This window comes from Podarcis bocagei (genome assembly GCF_964188305.1).
Source record: "Podarcis bocagei genome assembly, chromosome: 9".
NCBI classification, from domain to species: Eukaryota; Metazoa; Chordata; class Lepidosauria; order Squamata; family Lacertidae; genus Podarcis; species Podarcis bocagei.
In genome coordinates, this window is record NC_138134.1 from 65,547,343 (window position 1) to 65,564,367 (window position 17,025).

General features: G+C 44.8%; 1 protein-coding gene across 6 annotated transcripts in view; it reads left to right on the top strand.

Moving 5' to 3' along the window:
* The first annotated feature begins 465 nt into the window (after positions 1 to 465).
* Positions 466 to 17,025, top strand: part of MAPK10 (mitogen-activated protein kinase 10) — a 244,030-nt gene continuing 227,470 nt past the window's right edge. For 3 of the 6 annotated variants that reach the window (XM_081207163.1, XM_081207167.1, XM_081207170.1), the window contains exon 1: positions 1,168 to 1,266. The gene's annotated coding sequence lies outside the window, so the exon portion shown is untranslated. Of the gene's footprint in view, positions 946 to 1,167; positions 1,267 to 17,025 lie in introns of those variants that run through there. The other 3 variants (XM_081207164.1, XM_081207165.1, XM_081207166.1) reach the window with 2 other exon arrangements.

Here is a 17,025-nt window from a genome sequence, read left to right on the forward strand (position 1 = left end):
CGAGAAAAGAGGCTTGTTGGGAACCCGAGGGTCCCTGGAGATGGTAAGTCAACCTGGACGCCGCCTCCATTTCTTTTAGATTCAGTGCGAGGCTTGAGCAGGTTTCTCGGGTCTGCCTGATGCTCGAGCGCCAATGCCAGGCGAGAGAGGTCATTGCTGCACGCAGCCAGGCCCCCTTTCCTGCTTCCCTTCCGCGCGCACTCAGCTTGACATTACAGATGCTGCTGCTGCTGCTGATAAACCATCACAGAAGCTTATTCAGCTTTGCTTTTTTTCCAGGCTGCTCTGCCTGCTTTCCTCTCTCCCTCCCTCCTGATTTCACCAGGAGATACAATAGCTAGAGCTGCAGATTAGACTCCCTCTCTCTCCTCCCCACCCCTCGCCCCCCACCCCTCCTCCCGAGACCTCACTGCGCTTTGACGTCACGAGCGCTCCTTTCCCGTTGCCATGGCAGCCCCATTCCCCAAGCCCTCCGCCTGTCTCCTCTGGTAGGTTCCACAATGGTACAGCCAGCATCACGATGCACAATGGTCTCCAGACAGTAAAAGAGGGTGATTCAGCAAGGCGCCGTCCCTCTCGTTTCTTCCTCCTCCTTTCCTCCCCGCGCGTCCCTCCCGGCTTCTCCTCGCTTTGTGCGCCTCCGCCGCTTTGATCCCGGGCATTCCGATTGTTTCGTGCGCCCCCCCACCCTCTCCCACGCAACTCCCACCTTGGTCCAGGTCTCCTGGCTGCCACCTGCCCATCAACCTCTCCAGATCTCCCTCCCTCCGACCACCATCACCACCCACCCTCCTTCCTCGTTTGGCTACCCCACCACCACCACCTACCTACCCACCGATCTTCTCCTGCGCTTTGGGAATGTGGTTTCCAATGACCACCTAAGGTCGCGCGGCGCTAGGGGGAAAAGGTTGCTGCGTTCAAGAGGCTAGTCCGCAGCACGGAACGGTAAGTGATGGGCGCCGGGCTTCTGGGGATGCTGTGTGAAGCTGGGGGGGGGGGAGGTCCGCGCGTTGGGGTGGGCTTAAAACACACACACACACACATAACAAACAACACGCCGACCTGTCTTTGTGAGGAGGTGGGGTGATGAATATTGATTCGCTGTTTAAAAATAATATAGGGGAGGGGGAGAAGTGTATGTGGGGGGGAGGGGAGAGGGAGGGGGAGGGAAAGAGAGGCAGAGGCAGGTTCATGAAGTAAACTGCTCACCGAGGGAAGGAGGCAGGAGCGGCGGCGCTGGAGCAGCATCTTTCGCCTTGTGTTTGGGTTAGTATTGGCAGGGTTTAGGTGATGGGTAAGGCGCAAAGCAGGCGGGGAGGCTGTTTTTAGCAATCTGGGGGGATGTAAACATTGCCATCCCCGTGCCATCTGCAAAATAGCGGTGGCTTGTATTTCTGTTGAAAGGCTCCATGCCTTTAGATTAGATCCAGTTGCATGGGGGCTGGTGTGTGTGTGTGTCACAGAGCTTATGCGTGGGGTTTTATTTAACGGTTCTTCAAAAAGGCACCCCTCCCTAATTCCCAAAGCTCTCACCGCCATCCCCCGTCACAGATGGATGTGGAAAGGAATGAGAAGTAGATGTCTCTTGGAAACTATGTTGATGGGATACGTATGTGGGGTGATGGTGGAGGGACGAAGGTGGGAGTGGAAAATTCCAAGCTTCTTCCCCCCCCTTAAGGGAGGGAGAGGAGTGACCCCCCCCAGGAAGTCATTTCTTAAGCAAAACACCACTGTCTTGCATAACACCCCCCCCATGCACACGAAGTGGGGAAGATGGTGCGTGTTTACAGACGGTACCATTTAAAGTAGCTTGGCTCTGTGTTGCGAAGGGGACACCCTACAAATTCTTGCAAAGACTGCAGTGAAATCAATGGAGCTTTACGGAAATAGCTTCTGACAGCCCCGGCTATTACAATAGGATGGAATCTTTGGGTACCGTTTCCCCCTCCACCTTCTGCAATGCGGGCCCTATTAAAAGATGTGTATAGTTTGCATGTCTTTTGGAGGTCAAAAACATGCAGATCCATCTTTCTGGGGGGTTCTGTTTTTTTGTGTTTCTGCTTTTGTGTGTGTGCATGTTCTCAGCCTTCACTGTCTATAGGCTTGTTTACATGGGCGCCTTTTGCTGCATAGCCCTCACAGTTTAGTCAATGCAGTTTTTGCATCCGCTCATCCGGTGACTTTTTCCTGGAGTCTTACGAAAGGCAGATCAAACCTGTAATATGCAGAGCCAGGTCTCTCTGCTTTTCACCAGTTTTTAAAGGGGGAAGTAAATGAAGGTGACCAGAGCGGTGTTAATGGATATTGTGTTGGCTGATATTTTCACTGTTTTGACTGTATTGGCTGCTTCTGGGTGCTGCTCGCCTCATGCAAGGCCAGTAAAGATGGGGGTGTGTTGAGGAGACTGCCCTGCTGCTGACAGGGAAGGGAGATAGGCACTGATTGTGTGTTGAGCTCTGCCACATGCAAACAGGCTCGGTTTGAACAACATGAGGACAGAAAAGCAAAGGATCTTTGGGAAAGGGGAATTGGGAGGAAAAATGGTTACTGGCAGTGTGCTTGAATTTGGCAGCTTCCCTGGTGTTTAATTCCTCTCTCTGCCCGTCCCCCATCCCCAGTGTAGCATCCATAAGGCTGCTGGGTCCAAAATTCAAAACAAAGGAATGCTAGGGAGAACCAATGATGTGAAACAGGGGCTGCCCCCTTAGGGTAAGATATGCCAATAGAGCATCTGACAAGCCTGAATTATACTGGCTCATTTCCTAGCTCCCCCTCCCCCCCACATTATTATTAAACAAATGGCAGAAGTGGTGTGATCTGAGCTATTAAATCAGGAACCTGCCCCCTTCCCCCCTCTCTCTCCCAGATGGACTTCTGCCTTGCTGCTTCTGAGCATAAATTGTTTTGCAAATGCCTTGTATTATTGTTGTTGTTGGTGCTTATGGAGAGGGGTTTGGCAATGCCGGAATAATTTGGGAAAGGGCGAGGAGCGTTCAAGGTAGAAACATTTGCTGCCTTTGGCCGGCTCCGCTTGCATGCTGACTATTAGAAAAGAAGGGGAAAAAAGCAAAACCGGTCCTCTTGTTGTTTGAGAGATGTGTGTGTGTCTACGTGCCTGCTTGCTGGGAGAGGCTGTTTATGAGCGGCTCCCAGAAGGGATGAGTGTGTGTGTTTTGCTGGCATATCTGTAGCCATTATTTAATGGCTTCCTAGCACAGAGGTCAATCACTGGGGGGGGGGGGGGAATGTTGCTAAAGACACTGCAAACTCACACTCTTATTCTTGCAGACAGAATGGGGGAAATCTGAGGACACACTGAGCTCTCATTTGGGAACACTGAAGGGCCTTATATGTGGGGTTTGGGGGGCATGTTTTTGTTTGCTATTTGCTGAAAGATCCTTATCCCCTTCAAAGAATTCTGGGGGTGCAATGGGACTCAGAGGGCATCAGTCGGTTGAATCTCCTGCATAGAAAAGAGAGACAAAAATGGAAGAGCACAGAGCACTGATGGAAACAGGCTGATGTAGCATCTTGGGCAGTGTGTCAGGGCTCGGCCAAGGAGATTGTTGCTGTCCAAGTCTCCATTTGCTGCCTGACTTTGGGCCAGTCAATATTGCAGCCTAATTCCTTCCCATGAAGTTTGCGGGGATAAGCGAGTTGAAGAAAGGCTGGGATTTAAATTGAAATTATTATTATTATTATTATTATTATTATTATTATTATTATTATTGGAACATCCTGAAAAGTCTTTTACATAGCTGCTAGGATCCTGATATCACCAATGTTTCCTGCCTAAGTAGGAGGGCCAGTTGCTCATCAGCAGAGTGCATAAAGTCCTAGAGAGAGTCTCCATTGAAAGCAGCGTTTCCCAAACTTGGGTGTCCACCTGTTTCTCGTACCACAGTTCCCATCATCCGTGAGCGCTGCTTCTGCTAGCTAGGGATGATGGGAGTTGTAGTCCAAAAACAGCTGGTGATCCAAGTTTGGGAAACACTGATTAAAGGACCCCATGGCTTGGAAATAGCAGAAGCCCCATGAGCTGCTCTCAGTTTGATCAGACAATATTGGAGCCTAGGCCATTAGTTCCCAAAGTGGACAGGACCACCCATTGGGGGGATGCTAGAGGTGTAAATCACTACCATACTTGGAAAAGCTGGTATCACTGGTTCCAGTTCATCAGTTTGTTGAAGTAATTAAATTAAATAGTTTTAATTGGTTTGTAAATAAAGGTGCAGCTAATTGTTACTGATCTGATCTGATCTGAATTTTACTGTGTTACCACCTTCTTTAGTAGGTTGTGCAAACTGCTGTTATCATTAATGCTTTTTATAGGGTAGGGGGCAATGGGGATGAGTTTATGGAACCAAGGGAGTAGCGGTCCAAAATAGCTTGGGAACAACAACAACAATTTTATTATTTATACCCCGGGCATCGGGCTGGGCTACCCCCGCCACCCTGTGCAGCTTCCAGCACATATAAAAACATCAAACATTAAAAGCTTCCCAAAGCCTTCAGATGTCTTTGATAAAAGGCGAAAGATTTATACGATCTGAGGTGAAATTTAAAGAAGAAATTTAAAGTTTATCTTAAGAACTATTATAAAATAAATGAATGCTAAAACGTCAAGGTTAGGAAACTATGAGGTTACCGCTGTACTGATTTGGTAATGACAAGAGGGTTTAAAGGTCAATTAATTAAACTTTGAAGTGAGGATTTGCTGGAAGAAATTTGAAAACAGGGATGCAGAAAGGGAAGGTACGGGGAAGTCGGAGAGACAGGGTTATGAAAAGAAGGTTTTGAAATTTTACATGTTTATGTGTTTGTCATTGTATTGTGTTTGATATGTGTTAATTATGTGTTAAAAAATCAATAAAAATATTTAATAAAAAAAACCACAGATGTCTTTGAAAAGTTATGTACAGTGGTACCTCGGGTTAAGTACTTAATTTGTTCCGGAGGTCCGTTCCTAACCTGAAACTGTTCTTAACCTGAAGCACCACTTTAGCTAATGGGGCCTCCTGCTGCTGCCGCCAGAGCACGATTTCTGTTCTCATCCTGAAGCAAAGTTCTTAACCTGAAGCACTATTTCTGGGTTACCGGAGTCTGTAACCTGAAGTGTATGTAACCTGAAGCGTATGTAACCCAAGGTACCACTGTAGTTCTTAATCTCCTTGACATCTGATGGGAGAGTGTTCCACAGGGAGGGCGCCACTTCTGAGAAGGCCCCACTGAGGTAGATGGACCAATATCTGGGATCTATAGAAGGCAGCTCCTGACACATATATCTGCAGAGCCATCCTATCCATGTTTAATGGAAGTACGGTATTACTCTGTGCATTTTTATAAGTGTGTCCTGCTGCATTCCAGTGTGGCTTAGTCTCAGGCAAGTGTTCATATACTTGTAGCCTAAGCTTGCAATTTGAAATATACTTACAAGGGGATAAGCTCCATTTTTCAAAACAGTTTTATTGAAGCTTAACATACTGAGCTCCATTTGAACACAGTGGGACTTACTTCTGAGTAAACATGCACAAGATTGCACTGCTATTCAACGATCAGGTAGAAAGAACAAATAACCACTCTTCTGAGATGACCACAGTGCCTAAATCAGGGTTTTAGCATCCCTCCCTGCCTGTGTTGGTTATTTTGGGGAAAAACAAAACACCTCTGCAGCTGCTCTAAATTGGCTAACATATGTGGTGTAATCCATCTAAATACTCTCTCTTATTTCTAAAACTTTTGTTAACTGCTTGGGGAAATGGAAATTAAAATTTAAAACACTGAATGTACTTTTAGCATTACAAAATTAATAGAAGGATTGGAATGGATGTTTCGATAGCTTTGTGGTGTGTGTTCTGATTTCTTGAGTTACTGTGCAGGGTGGGGCAATGGGCAGGAAGGAAAGTTAAGCTCCTTCAATAAACCAGAATAAGAAACATTTGCAAATGGGTTCCCAGGCAGCCTCTTATCCAGGTACTGTCCAGTATGAGGCCTGCTTAGCTTTAGCATCGTAACAGCAGCACAAACCTTCTCTTCGCATCCTCTTGGCATCTTCTTAACAGTAATTGCCATCAAGTTCCTCTCTTCTTCCAATATTCAGCATTCTTACAGGCATGTTCACTTAAAAAAGCTTTGCAAAGTGGCTAGGGTTTCATACTAATCAGAAACAAGGCCGCCTTTGCTGCAAAGACTTCTTCTTTTTTTGCTTACTTTAGCACCATTTGCAGAGAGAGGGAGGCTTCTGGGAGGAAATATTCTTTTAGAGGTATATAAACCGCTGTAATGAGGAAACAGTGCTTAACAGTAGCCAAGAAAGCCAAGCAAAAAGCCCTCCAGCGCAAGACTTCTGTAGTCTGGAATATCCAAGGCTTCTTTTGCAGCCTCTTCCAAAAAAATGAGCAGGAACAAATGGCACAGAGGTGGGGAGCTGATCTTAGTAATATGCTGAATCCTATTTTTTGCTCTGCTCCTGTAAATTTAGATGGGTCTTAAGCCAAGGCTGCCATTTAGTTTTGCAGAACAAGGATATTCGCAGAACCAAGCAATCACTTTAGCTTTGCATTTTTTGTAGCATTTTAGATCAGGGGTTCTTAACCTGTTGTCCATGGATGGAAGTCCATGCATAGGCTCCTGGGGTCCATGAACCCAAGAAAACATGAAATATTATTCTACAGTAACGCGAGAAATTAAATTGCATGTGACATTTTGCGTGGATGTGTTTATGTGCATTTTTATGTGGGGAGGAGGGGGTCCTTAGGTTTTATAAGATTTCCAAAGTAGGCTGTGGCTCAAAAAACAGTCCAGAGCCATTGTTCCTTGAACTGCTCTCTATCGGTTGATTTCGGGGTACATTGCATATATGACCTTTGTAACCCTTTTTTTGTAAATAAATTTTTGTTTGATTTTCAAAAATACAAACATACAACAAAAACCAATTCAGAATCCAAATATCGAGATTATTTTGAATCTCCTGACTTCCCCCCATCCTTCCCATGGGCCATATTAATAGTAGTTTCAACTGCATATCAATACTTCTCCAATTTTTGTCTTTCTAAATTATCTGTACATTCCGTTAGTGTGGTTAAAATCCTGCCAATGTTTCAACCTGCTTACAATGGTCTCGTATATAAATTATAAACCTTTCCCATTCTTAAAGTTCTTTTCTTCTTGATTTCTGAGCTTCCCAGTTAATTTTGCCATTTCGGCATAGTCCATCAACTTGGTTTGCCATTCTCCTCTGGTCGGAGTTGTCTCTTCCTTCCATCTCTGGGCTAGTAGTATCCACCTTTGTAATCCTTTTAAGGTAGGTCAGTAGCCCCTACAGTACAGATGGTGCTGGCTCATTGTGTTGTGTTGCTGTGTCAGCCAATATAGGCACAGAACGTATTGAATCCTCTGGCACCAGAGATTATCTCGTGGCTGAGTGTGGCTCCTAGGAGCGCCTTTCTTTGCCAAGAGGGAGCAAGTGGTGCAACAGAGAATCTAGCCTGATCAGAGCAGACAATCTTGGGTAGAGGGCTCAGTTGCCGGGTTCAATGTAAGGCAAGTCCATAAGAACACTGTTCAGAGTTGTGGTGGACACTGAATAAAGCACTTCAGAACCCTGTATTTGAGCAGGCTGGGAACCTGCAAACCTTCCAGGGTTGCTGGACTCAACTCCCATCAGTGCCAGCCAGCATGGGCAATGGACGAGGATGATGGGAGGTATAGTCCAAACACACTAACTAATGGGAGATGACTGCTGAGGGTTGTGCAGATGCTCAGTTATGTCATTAGCATCCGTCTGTTTCAGAAAACAGTGGAGGAGTGCCTCTTTGGGGGTGAGTTCAAACCGTCGGAGAGTTACAGCGCCTGCTGTGGCTGTAGAGACCGATGTAGGAGAGGCATGTTTTGTTGCAGCTGGGGCAGATGAAGGCGTCTGGTTGTGCTGCGGTAGATGCACTATGGCGGTTCTTCTTTCATTCCTCCTATGGATTCACAACCTGAGTGTCTCAAGGCACTGCAAGGGATTCTCACACAGTGGGGTTGATGTTGCCATCCTTTGTGCCACGTTTGTAGATATCTTTGCAAAGCAGAGTTGGTCTGCCAAATGGGCCTGGTGCCTGAAGCCAGCTCCCTGTAGAGAACGTCCTTGGGGATCCTGCCATCTCCCATTCTGTGGGCATGGCCAAGGCAGTGTAGACGTCGTCAAGAGAGGGTGCAAGCATGCTGGGAATGTAAGCTTGGTAGAGCACATCTTTGTTCAATCTGCTCAATTATAGCCAGGGCTGGATTTAGGTTTGATGAGGCCCTAAGCTACTGAAGGTAATGGGGCCCTTTATATGTTCAGCTGTCCTTTGTCAACAACTGTTTTTTGTGTTGAATATATGCTGTATGGTAATTTTTGGACCTAATAGGTATCTAAAGCCATTTGCACATAACAAAATATGTATTTTATCAAAGTAATTGTTGAACTGAAATACAATTAAGAAGTATATTAATAGTGAAGTACAATGTTTTAGGGGTTGTTTTTAAAAGTCTGGAACAGATTAATCCGTTTTGCATTACTTTCTATGGAAAAGCGCGCCTTGATTTTGGAACGCTTTGGTTTTGGAACAGACTTCTGGAACGGATTAAGTTTGAGAACCAAGGTACCACTGTATATAGAAATGAGCAAACCAGTGATATTTTAGGGAGTAGGCTAGCAGGCGGGGCCCATTACTTACATCATAGGAACCTGCACAACACAAAACACTGTTGCTGTATGTAGGTTTTATTTTATTTGTTTTTTATCTTATATTTTGGAAATGTACATCCAGGTTTTTTTCCTTTAATTTTTTTGGGGCCCCCCAAAAGAGTGGGGTCCTATGCTGTAGCTTGTTTAGCTTACACGTAAACCTGGCACTGATTATAGTTACAAAGTAATTATTTGCAAAGGACACTAGTGATGAGTGAAGCTTGTAATGGGCCCAGGTGCCTTTTAAGGCTTGGAATAACAATCTCTTGAGATGAGCAGAACCACCTGTCTCTTTGGGAGGGGCAGAGGTTAGCTACCCCTGGCGTGGACTATACCACCTCACTTCAAATTCCTTAATAAAACCCATTTTCGTCTGTGAAGGCTTTAACCCCTTAGTCCTGATCCTTCACCGAAACGTCTGAAACGTCTTCCACCGTGAACTCTTACTCTGTATCTCTCTCCTTCCTCTGCTGCCACTGCCATGTTGGGTTTTAGAATGTAAGTACCTGAAAGGCAAGGCTCTGTATGACTGCCACACATACTGATGGTGCCATGGAAATATATAGGGTTGGGGAAACCTGTGGTCTGCTGTATGTTGATGGACTACAACTCCCATTATTCCTGACTGGTGCTGATGGGAACTGGGAGCCTAAAAGTATCTGGGGCAGAAATGGGAATATATTCAGACTTGTGGAATCTACTTAAAAGTCCAAGAACCCTGAAACCTACTAACATAATGCTGCTACCAGGTAGTTGAGTGCAGCACCTGGCGACACACAGGTTTCACCTGTGCTGAGGGAACTGTACTGGCTGCCGATTAGCTACCAGACTTGGCTCAATGTCTCATTACTAACCTGTCAACCCCCGTAGGTTACCTGTGGACCACCAACCCCTGGACCTGTGAGACCTGCTAGCCAGGGATGATGGGATTTGTAGTCCAAAAACAGCTGGAGACCCAAGTTGGGGAAACCCTGATTTAGATTATCTGGGGGAATGTAACTCATGCCAATGCACCCTTCATAATATTACAGAGCAGTGACCCCCCCCCCAAAGTGGGTGTTTATCACCTCTGCATCATTCATCAGTTGATTCAGGCATCTTGTGAAGACATATCTTTCTGCCCAGGCTTTCTCTTACCCAGAACATTGTACCCTGTTATCACCAAATTTCTGTTTTTATTATATCCTTTTACTGCCTTTATGCCCATCCATTTGTATACCACTTCGAGATTTTAAATATTAAGTGGTATAGAAATGCTCTCAAATGAATGAAGGGAGCCCAGGTGCAGAACAGCGGTTCAGGTGGGCAGACAGGTGATAGGAATTTAGGAACAAGATGTCTCTGAGCCTAGGAATTTTTGACCCAGAACCAAGGCATTCTTTTTCAGCAATCCAACATAGCCGGGAAAGAGCTTTTTAGTTGTTGTCATTGCTAGACAATGGGAAATGGGGAGATCCATTCCATTCTACTGCAAGTTGCACAGACGGATGTTGATTCCTCAATGTGCCTTCTCATCTAGAGGGCTGCGGGTTCTGTACTCCTGCAGTAGTGGATCCCATCAAGGAGAACAATGGTATTTCATTTATCCGTTCTCAACACTGCGCTTCTCAGTCAACAGATACATAAAATGGTGAACCAAGTGGGTGAATAGTATATAATAAAGTTTCGCGTCTGTGCCACATTTTGCTAGGAGCAACTACCAAGATAAGCAAATGTCTGTGACAGCTACAAAAAATATAGACTGTATTTTAATGGACTCGCTGCACTTTAAGGATCTTTAATGTACTTCTGTACTGTCCTGCGGTATGGTAGCATTGCATTAACGGCAAGTATTCTGTTAATCTGTGCTCTCTTACACAATTATCTGCTTTGTAAGTGGCCCGTCTTTATTTAGCTAGGAGAATTAAAACTAATTTTAATAGCTATGTATTGTGGATCTTTTCTTTGTGATTTAGGGCTAACTTTTGGGATTTGATCGCCAGCTGGCTTGTATCATTTCCGAACACAGCTATAAGAGAGATGCCTTTGAACCCCTTCTAGAGTGATGAAGGAGTCTCACAAGATGTGATGTGCTCCAGTGAAATGAATGCTATCCACTAGGAGGAATCTATTGAAACCATCCTTTCAAAGTCACCTTTTAAAAATGCCTCCAATATGACCACTATGTTATTTTCAGCTTGTCATCTAGGACCTTTCCTGTAATTTCATTATAAGACTGAAATGATAAGGGGCTGCAGAACCTTCTCGACAAGGAAAGGTGAAAGAACTGGGACTTCCTATTTTAGAGAACAAAAAAGAGACAGCAGAGGGCAGACATGACAGAAGTGCAAAAATACCACGAAAGGTGCTTCTCTTTTCTCTGTCTCATAATTGCAGAGCTCATAATTATAGAACTGTGGAATTGATTGGCAGTAGCTTCATGCCAGAACAAAAGAAAAATATTGCTACACAAGCATGCATGGTTTTTTCGTTATGTGAACGAACCCTGCGCTTCTGCACCCTCCCTTTGTGCATTCCATTTAACTTCCTTTCATGGCAAACCACAGTTTGACATTACACCGGAACTGGCAAAGGATGGTTTGTGCTTGCCTTCCAGCCAGAATTCATGGTTTGAAAGACAAGTGTGGACCATAGTTTCCTGGTTCTGATATAACCAGTCTATTGTTATGACAGAGGAAGAGTTGGGAAGGTATGAAGGCAGTGGAAGGAGAATTTATGTGATGTTCACTTAGGGAATGCCAAACCATAGTTGGAACAAACCATAGGTGTCATGATGGTCTCTAGCTAAGATGGCTTTTATCAAAGAACAGGGAATATCAGCAACACAGTGTATCAGCGTCAAGTGCTCCTGCTCAGTTTGCCAGCCATCTAGCCATGCTCCCTTCTAGGATATTGTTATAGATGCCATTCCATTTCTTCTCCTCCAATTTTCTCTTCTCCCCCCACAAGCCAGTCAATATTGCATGCCCACTGAGCATGCACGGTCTATCTTGAATTGTTTTTGTCCCCCATTCTTTAATGGTCTTTTTGGAAACCTTTTTTTTTTTTAAAAAAAAAACCACTTCTGGAATCTTGGGGTTTCTTGAGGCCTGATAATACCTCCCCTCTTCTGCATGGATGGCACCATTTTGGCTATATAAATACAGGCACTTGGATAATGGGTTTGCTGTTAGGGTATATGATATCAGACATACTAATGGAGGTTCGGGCATGATAGCTTAAATGAGCCCTCAGTATCCAGCAGTAGGAGAATTTGGATCAATTGCTGGATGCAAACTATGAAGAATGGCAGGCTGTCTTAGCTGAGGTTTGCAGAGGCAGGTAGTTGACTATTGCTAGACAGACAAAACTGGACAAGATAAACCATTGCTTTGTTCCAGGACAGGCTGCTTTCATGTTCTTGTTTTACTTTGACGTACTCATACAGAGGATGCGAAGGTGGTATAAAGGAAGGCAGATCAGGATGAAAAGAAACTGTGCTGCTTATATTAGTGTTTTTTTGGGGGGGGTTTTCTGTTTAAACATAGTTTTATAGTTATTTTGGAGAGGACATTTCCTCCATCGTTCTTGGAGAAAGGGCATCATTTTCCAGATTTAATTCACCACCACCTATCCCGAAAACCAAACATCACAATGGTTGCTTTTGAGTTGAATCTGTTGTGTTTGTGTAACCTGCTTTGTCTTGCCTCCCCTCCCTGATTCATATCATTCTAGGGACATAAGCTGTCTTTTACCAGATCAGTTTCTTTGTCCATTTAGCTAAGCATTTTCTCCTTTTGCTGGCATGAGCTCTCCAGGGTCTTCAGAGAGGTACTTCCCGCTTCCTGAGCCTTTTTAAAAATGCCAGGGATTGAGTACATGGCCTTCTGCCTTCAAAGTATTCACTGAGCCTATGGTCCCTTGTTTATGCTTCTTCTTGGGGCTTTTTCCTGCAGACATCTGGTTAGCCACTGTGAGAACAGGATGACGGACTAGATGGGCCATTGGTCTGATCCAGTAGGCTTGTCCTTTGTTTTCAAAACTGAGGTGTACTTGAGTATGTTGGTTTATGGCTGTCCCTGAGAGCCAGTGTGGTGTAGTGGTTAAGAGCGGTAGACTCGTAATCTGGTGAACCGGGTTCACGTCTCTGCTCCTCCACACGCAGCTGCTGGGTGACCTTGGGCCAGTCACACTTCTTTGAAGTCTCTCAGCCCACTCACCTCACAGAGTGTTTGTTGTGGGGGAGGAAGGGAAAGGAGAATGTTAGCCGCTTTGAGACTCCTGAAGGGGAGTGATAAAGCGGGATATAAAATCCAAACTCCTTCCCTTCCATGGCGTTGTGATCCTGGTCATATGCTAGGTGAATCTTGGTGGCCTCCAATATTTGGTAGGCAACACTTGAAAGTGCAAACGATGCTCACCTTAAGGCACGTGTGATCTGAGTGGTTTTTGTGAAGAATAAGTAAAAAGATTGTAGGAGTTAAATACATGTTACGTGTGGAGGGGCAAAGTTGTAAGACATGAACCAGGTTTGCAGTAGGTGCACAGAAATATAAAATGAACCTTTCAGCTAAATTACTGGCAAGTTATCGTCATCAGCAGAGTAAGACTGAGTGGTAAACTAATAATTTGTTGGTTCAAATTCTCCTCCTTTGAGTAGACATCATCTGGCAAGCTAAGATCTTACGGCTTCAGCTTTATACTTCCAGTACAGAGATAATGGTGCTGATTGGAGATATTACTGAGATCATGAATTTGAAATACTTTGAGCATTCTAAAGTGCTCTGTAAGGGCTAAGCTAGATATGACATCAATTATTTGAGTGCAATTAGTACACACAATTTCTTTGTTATGTAAACAGCAATTTTCCTCACCAAAACCACCTACTTAAATCCAATAGTGGCTTCCCTTGAAATGCAAAAAGATGTTGGGAGAGGTAATTTTTCTCAGGTAGGGAGAGTTAAACCCCATGGTTGCTATTTACTTAGCAAACAACAACAACGTGCATGTTAATTGCTTTAACGCAGTTGTTGTCGCTTCTATTTTGCTATCCCTAAATTTGCTATGCCAATTTGAGGTGTGTTTTATGATACTTTGGGCATTCCAAAGTATTCTCTATTTGCCTCCAATGTGTTAAGGTGGCATCCATGTTTATTTTAAAAATATATTTGCATAAATAAATACACAAGGATTGCCACAGTTTCAATATTGAAAACAATCTGCAAGGTTGCAAGGGATCAAGCAGAGGTCCCATGTGTTTGACAGCTATTGAGTGCTCAATAGTAATGGCAATGTATGCATGTGTAGGTCACAGGGGAGGAGAAAATTTCTCATTACTGTATATAAATAGCTGGAGAAGCTTCTGAACAAGATGTGCTGAAAAATACCAGTTTTTTAAAAAAACAATTCTTGGCATGTATCTCTGCAAGATAAAATAATTTTGAAGATGGCTTGGAACTCTTGATTTGCAACTTTTTGGCGGTGCAGGGTACATTTATGATGGCTGTGATGACTATAGAGAACATAGTCAAGAAGACTCAGATGCCGTTGGCAGACTGACTTCTCTGAGCCTACTTCTGAGTCATCTGGCAGATCTGCAGTAGTTTCTTTTTTAAAAAGAAAAAGAAAAAAAGAGTTCTTCATTTTGAAGGGCTGCCTAGTGGTATGACCAGTTTAAAGATCAGAACCATAAGAAGAGAGGGAAGGGGGGCTGTCAATATGCAAATCAGCACATGCAAATATTATGCAAATCGGTGCCTTCTCGATGAGACCCCTGTTTTCACTTTCTGCTCGATACTGAAACCTGGTGCAAGGTTACAGAAATAGGGTTGCGAAGGACTCAGCACATTGCCCCGCCCCCCGCAAGTTGTGGGGTTCAGGTGTAGAACGAGAGCAGCTGAGCCAATAACCTCCCAAGACTCTTCTGCTCGCCCTGGTTCTCAAAGAAGCAGGTGATAATACAAAAAAAGACACAGTATATATAAAGGTAAAGGGACACCTGACTGTTAGGTCCAGTTGCGGATGACTCTGGGGTTGCGGCGCTCATCTCGCTCTATTGGCCGAGGGAGCTGGCGTACAGCTTCCGGGTCATGTGGCCAGCATGACTAAGCTCTTCTGGCAAACCAGAGCAACGCACAGAAATGCCGTTTACCTTCCCGCCGGAGCAGTACCTATCTATCTACTTGCACTTTGAGGTGCTTTCGAACTGCTAGGTTGGCAGGAGCAGGGACCGAGCAACGGGAGCTCACCCTGTTGCGGGTATTCGAACCGCCAACCTTCTGATCGGCAAGCCCTAGGCTCAGTGGTTTAGACCACAGCGCCACCTGCATCCCAGTAATATATAAAAGGTCCCAATTCCATGCACTCTCACATAACGCAGCAGACCTTAGTCTTCTGGCAAATGGATGGGTCCACAGCATGATGCTCATTGGTTCTGCAGTCCCAGAGGAACTGGCAAGAGGAGCTGACTCACTGTTATTTCTGGCAGGAGAGGGTGAATGGGAGCAAGCCCCCTGTAGCTCTTTCATCTCTGGTTGATGGATGGGGCCAGCCTAGCCTTTGCCTTTGGTGGGGGGACCTACTCATTGCAAAACAAGAGGATGCATATTTGCATAAAAGTTTCAAGTACTAATTTATGTGAATAAGTGCTGAGTTAGGAGAAAAACACTATAAATTAAACAGAAATCCCATACATCTAATGGGCAATGCTGTAGCCAATATGTTGTTCAGGTGTTAACTGTGGTAAAGGTAAAGGGACCTCTGATCATTAGGTCCAGTCGTGACTGACTGGGGTTGGCCAAGGGAGCCGGCGTACAGCTTACGGGTCATGTGGCCAGCATGACTAAGCCACTTCTGGCAAACTAGAGCAGCGCATGGAAACGCTGTTTACCTTCCCTCCAGAGTTATCTACTTGCACTTTGACGTGCTATCGAACTGCTGGGTTGGCAGGAGCAGGGACCAAGCAACGGGAGCTCATCCCATCATTGGGATTCGAACTGCCAACCTTCTGATCGGCAAGCCCTAGGCTCTGTGGTTTCACCCACAGCACCACCCGCGTCCTGAACTAACTGTTGTAAAGGTAAAGGGACCCCTGACCATTAGGTTCAGTCGTGGCTGACTCTTGGGTTGTGGCGCAATTTCAAAGCCCCTGCTGCTCTGTGTTCTTAGGTTACTTTACCTTTGAAATTGTACTGCACAGACCTTCAAATGGAGGGTTCTCCACAAAGCAGGGCACATGGTCACACTGCTCTTCCTCCCAGTGGCCTGGTGCCCTCAGCTGGTGGTAGAGGCCGGGGTGTGTTTTCCTTCTACTTTCTATGTTATGTACTGAAGTTCTCACCCTGGGCCAGGTGGGGGATACTGTAGATAGTTCAGGTCCACATATGCAAATAAGGGATCGAAAGTGACGTTCAGTGATTGGATAGTTACAGAAAATTGTTGCAATTACGTTGTTCTGGAGCTCTATATAAGCAGGCTGGCTGAACCCTTCAGTTCAGTTCTGTTCTGGCCTGTGAATAAACAAGAGCTGTTTGAAGAATCGCTGTGTTGTCTGATATGCTCACCCACAACTTAACATTCTAGTTCCTGGGAAACTGGAAGTTGGGACAGGATTTAGCTATGTTGATCTGTTGTGCTGCATAAGAAAACTAGCAAAAAAAGAGAGTTTTGTGGCACTTGAAAGGCTGAGCATTCTATCCAATGATAGACTGCACCCGTTGGAATCGATGGACATGACTTAGGCCTGTTAATTCCAATGGGTCTACTCTGAGTAACTACTCCTCTAGTTGGAGACAACTGTGGAGCCAAAAGGCCACCAAATGCCAAGAGGCAATATTTTTGTGCGAATCTCTATTCCTAATTTCTCAGTAATTGGCAATAACACTCTCTTCCTAGGTTTGTTAAGTTAATTTAATGCCTGCAGTGGGAATGAAATACTAATACCAGCTTAATCGAGATCAGAGATGTACCTCTCACTACAGGTGTTAAATTAACGTTGCCAGAGCAAAGCCAGGAAGAGTGTTTTATTGCCAATTACTGCTATTATGAATAGTCACTAAATTTATCTTCTGTAGTTAAATTTGAGCTTTGTGTGGAAATTTTGGCTCCACTGTTTACAACACCCACGTATCCTTTTCGTTTACCAAGTCAGGAGAACATTTTGTGCATCTGGTGGACTAGCCTCTAACCCACACAAGAGATTTTGTGGCCTTTAAGCTTCCACAACAGAACATTATGTCCCAGGTTTGATTCTGCCAATCCCCTGTCTGTAACCCTGGAAGGCCTCTGAGCTTGATGGGCCAATGGTCTGATTCAGTATATGGCCGCTTTTA